Genomic DNA, 5,609 nt, shown 5'->3' with positions numbered 1-5,609 from the left:
AGATCTTCACTTAAATCACTTTGTTGATCGATATAACAGCGTTTACAACCAATTCTCACACCGGCAGCACCTCGGTATGGAAAATCAGAACATTACAAATGAGATCTGCCTATGAGGTATTTATAGTGCAAGTAGGTCTCCACATACGGACATGTCCGTATAAGCGGACCTGACACATAAGCGGACCTACTGTGTTCGTATAAGCGGACCTGACACATAAGCGGACCTACTATGTCCGTATAAGCGGACCTGACACATAAGCGGACCTACTATGTCTGTATAAGCGGACCTACTCTCTAAAACACATATACTCTCCAGTTTTCTCGTAAAACGCGCCCTAATCTATACAATACAATGAATAACATGATCCAAGACGAAATCAACAGATGTAGTGCACCAACAATCTCCGACCTCCTGTAATCTTCTCCGCTTCTCAAAAGTTTAAAATTTCCACCATCTACGCAACTCCGGTGACCTGCAACTTATTCCGACGACCTTCTTTACCCCTGAAACCACCAAAGGAGACCACCACTTGTCATCTCCAACCTCTAGTGACCTTCTCCGCCGCTCAAAACTTCAAAAAACTAACTGGGTTATAACCCAGTTAGACAGGGATCATTGGTGGCCAAAATCTTACAAGTTGGGACTGTTGTAGGCAATTTTTGAAGTTGGGATTATTACCGGCCAATCAGTGAAACTTGGGATTATTAAAATCCAATATCTCAAATATAAATAATACTAAACTAATATAATAAATGCTACCTTTTTTGGAAAATTAATTTCAATAATAAACGCCTCCGATTCAAATGGGAAAAAGGCCATTACAAAACACGACCCCAACCCAAACGGGCAAAGGACAAGACAATTACAACATGTACAAAGAGCATTTACACCAATCTACCCAATTAATGAATTTAAATGTAGACCTATTCATCAACCAAACATAGCCTCTAGGTTTAACTTCTCCCATGATATCTTAAGTTGTAGCTCTATTGTTTTCGAACGCCAACTTGTTCCTACTTTTCCAAATGTACCAACATGTGACCATGATAAGACCATCGATGATCTTTTTTCCTTTAGACCCAAAATTATAAAAAACAATGTGCCTCTATGAGGTCTTTGAAATAAAAACATACAACGGAGAGATGTTACACCAAGCACTAAGATTCATCCAAATTTTATTCGCAAAAAGAAAAGCTGTGAACAAATGTTCACACGACTCATCTTCTTCCTCACGGAATAAACATGAAGCTGACGGGATGTAGATGTTCCTTTTCCGTAAGTTTACTCGTGTAACAAACCTATCCATGTTTGCACTCCAAGCCATGACATTACACTTGAGCGGAACCCACCTGCACCACTTAAACGATAAAAGCCCCAAATCCCCCTATCCTTTACCCGTAAATTTTTAACCGAACTTACAGAGAAAATTCCAAAATCATCTCCTAGCCAGATCCGTGAATCTTTCGGCCTAGAAAGAGTCGTCCTCGCAGCAAGCTCCTGGCACTCATGCCATTCGAGCAGTTCCTCGGTCGAGACAGGGATCCTATACCACAACCAACCGTCATTACCCCGCCCAATCCTATCCATCACTTTACAACATTTATTGATTTCAATTTCAAAAAGCTTAGGCCACTTGTCTTTCAGAGCCACATTACCCTCGCAAATATCAAGCCAGATTCGAATATCCCTCATATTCCATATTTGACCTTTGATAAGCTCATGAAAACTTTTACCATTTATAACCAAATTGTTTCCCAATTTATTGATATTGTTCCAGCACCCGAAAATTTGAGGATTGTGAGTTAAAAACAAAACACTTCTCACTTTAAAGGACACACATCAATCACTCTCCTCAACCATTACTGTCGCCAGCGCCGCGTCCCCCTTTCTACCTACTGTGTTTATATATCTCTCTCTCTAGTTCTTTCCGTCTTTTTCTCCCCATCTCTATATATTTTTAAGCACTACCTACTGCCGACCATAACCATCCTCCACCGCCACCATCGCCTGAAAACCTATAACTACCCGACACCACTTATTTTGAATATTGGTCGTCTTTAAACACGCGGGTGCTGATGGCGGTGATGGAATCGACTTTGCAGAGTTGAAAAGGTTGTGGTGACTGGCGATGTCAGAGGATTGGTGGGTGGTGAAGCCGACGGTGCAAAGGAACGGTGGAGAATGTTGTATATTCAGTCTAAAACAGTGAATTCAAAGAAATTAAACAAACTTGGAACCCGAATTGAAATTGCAAAATTATGACGAAACATGGATTAATCTCTGAATTGTTCGAGAATTATGAAATAAACCTATTTGCGGGTTACACGTAATGATTTATCGGATTAGACAGAGATCACTCTTATTGGAAATTGAATTTGATGTTTCTATGTATGATGTATAGCGATGGGAAAAATTGTAAACATACTATTTCTTTTGTGTGCGCTTTTCTTTGATCGACAGAACAGAAGTCTTCTTGACTTTTTATATGGTCCCGATAAAATAATAATATATTGACTTTAAGCCATCATCGGCCAAATTATTATATATATTAAATTACAACTTGAACTCACTGTAGCAGAGCTACAGTTCTACAGTGAAAAGTAATAATTTTTTTTGCATTGTTTTTTGCTCCTCTGGCACGTAGCTTCTACAATTCTCTTATCCTTTCTTTTCAAAACACATACCCACAAACACAGCTCTGCACTCTGCTGAGAAGGAAGGGAGAGCGACGAAGAGACTGAGTGATAAGGGGAGTCGGCCAAGAGTTTTCCGGCGAACCCCTAGAGTTCCGACGATAGTGGTTACGCAGAACCAGGCGGCGGCGACGATAAGGTATGAGGGGCGGTGAGGGCCGCGAGGGTTGTAACACCCCGTGTTACCGAATGTCAAAGTCAAAGTCAAGATTGAGTCCTTTGACCATAGTTAGTCTATTATATGTATGCGATTACGTTAGTTGTATTATGTGGAGTAAGTTGTCACACCCCGAAATTAAACACAGGTAAACACACATAAAACACATAAAATCATTGAATCATCAGAGTCTGCGGTTGCGGGCTCAGAATCGAAACACATGAAATCGAGAAATAGATTGTCTGCGGCTACAAGACATCGACTACCCAAAGCGATTCGACTATTCGCAGTAGACTTATCGTCACTTTTTGACTTTCAGGTTCGTGCTTCTGCCTCGATTCTTGGGCATTTATCACGCATTCCTTAGGTCATACTTGTGAGTTCAGGTCGTTGGAGTCCGTCGAATGCCTTGGTGAGATGAAAATAATATTCGGAACAATTTGCCAAGGTTAGGGTTTCACCCCTGGCTTAGCAATTTCTTCCTTGTTTTAAGAAAATCTAAGGAGAATTTTCATCAAAATGGGGATTTCACTCCTGATTTGGTATAATTCTCCTCGTATGTTATTGAAAATATCAGGATAAGCATGAGTAAATGGATAAAATCATCATAAGTCAGGCAATTCAGTCGGGAGTTTGCGGTTTTCACTCCTATTCCTGACTGAATCGCTTGGCCTTAAACTGGAAATTCGGGTGCAGTGATAGTGAAGAATTGCAGAATAGAGCACATAAGCTTGGTCTGTTGGTTCCTAACTATAGTCTAGGTCTCCAAGACAGCGACCCGGACTAGGTCGTGTCTAGCCTAATTCCCTATAGTTATGGCTCTGATACCAATCTGTCACACCCCAACCAATGGCGGAATCATCAGGGCATGGCACTGAGCGAAACAGATTGTTCAGAAGTTTCCATAACAACTATCTATATAATCCAGTTAAAGATACGTCCCATACCGTATCCCGAATAAACAAATACATTATTACAGATAACATCCAAACAAGTAGTTCTGTTCCGACAACTCAGATTTAAGTTAATACAAAACATAGATATTGTTCAAATGCTCCTAAAGACCCAGCCTGACAAGATCTACAGACAACTATGCCCTAGTTGCTTGTTCCTGACAGACAACTATTTGTTGGGGGCCTCTAAAGCTTTATTCTAGCTCCACTTCCCTAGCAAGCAAATATCTTAAACACCTGTCACATACGTTAAAATAAAGTCAATACATAAAATGTAAAGGTGAGCATACAAGTTTAATAATAGCATATAGAGTTCGAATAGTTTACGCATAACCAGCACATACACAGAGGGAAATGATGCATGTTAATTATCGACATGGACCTATCAATACCAACGACTGCGGGTTGACTGTCCGAGACAGTTCGCAATACATGATTACCCCCGTAATCCATGCAAGTAATTGTCCTTAACAACCCCCGTGTGAACGGGTGCTGAGTCCAAACTATAATACTACGTTGCTAAGGCAGGTAGACAGCATTCCATGTGTAAACATAACAACAAGCATACATTTAGTCACATAATACATGCAATCGGTTAGCGTTCAAATAGTTTGAATAGTGTGTTCGATTGTGATTTTGATAAGTAACGTATGTAACACCCAAAGCAAAAAGGGTTCGAGTATACTCACAGTGATTAATTATGGATTGAAGGGAGCGCTGAGAGTTGGGTTAGCCTGAATAGTTCGATAGTACAACAATGAGTAACGCGGAAATGTAAACAAGTGTGAATGGATCGAATAGCCTGGCCGATCGAACAGCAGGTTCGATCGAACGGGCTGTTCGTTCGGCTTGAAAGTCCGTTTGGGCAGTCCTGCTCGATCGGCTGGTAGGCTCGATCGGCTGGACCATCCGAGTGGATTGTTTCTTCCTCTGATGTGTTTGTGTATGATGGTTTGAACTTTTGAAGTTTTCGTTGTAGCATTTGAGAACACTGAAGTGTTCTTACCTTTCAGGTCGATCGATCGAACGGTCTGTTCGATCGGCCGGCTTAACCGATCGGTTAGGAACTTCAGAAGTAGTCCTCAGCAGGATGTCACTCGCTCGAACCGCCTGTTCGATCGGCTGGCATTCCATACTACGAACGAGTTGTAAAATCGATTAAGTGTTGAAGCATAGTATCTCATGATCCGAAGAGTAATGTTTACCAATCGAGTAGCATATTCGATCGAACACCACTTCGTCAATATCATACTTCATGAAGTTTTGAAAAGTGGGACCATGTGCTAGCCGATCAGCTGGCCCGGCCGATCGGCTGGTATGTTCGATCGGCTGGGCTGTTCGTTCGAACAGCCTAGCCGTTCGGCCAGCAAGTCTGACCTGGTCGGCCTTTCGTCTAACACTTGGTTGTTTGATTATTTGTCATGATTTCAAGGTATTCTGACAGCGAGTTAAACCGTAGAACGTGGGTCCTTACTTGCTTCACCGGTTCGGACGGGAATCACCCAAGTCCGGCCGGTGAACTGTTCGGAACGGTAGTTTAGCATTTAACCCGAAATCGGTGAACCTCGTAGATAGAATCCGAATCTTGAACCTCTTGACCGTTAGAATGATTAGTTTGTTGGTTCGAGCTCTGTTTCTATCGGTTTTAAGGCTTTGAGTGTAAAAGATTGAGAAAAACTTGTAGTTATTTCTTTCAACTCTTTTATCCTCTTAAAAAGGTTTGGATTTATGTGAAAATGTTTAGATCTATGGAAGATCTTTGTTTGTTTATGTGGAAATCGGTCAGATCTAAGAACACTTAGA

The sequence above is a fragment of the Helianthus annuus genome, chromosome 6 (genome assembly GCF_002127325.2).
Source record: "Helianthus annuus cultivar XRQ/B chromosome 6, HanXRQr2.0-SUNRISE, whole genome shotgun sequence".
NCBI lineage: Eukaryota > Viridiplantae > Streptophyta > Magnoliopsida > Asterales > Asteraceae > Helianthus > Helianthus annuus.
This window is presented reverse-complemented; position numbering follows the sequence as displayed.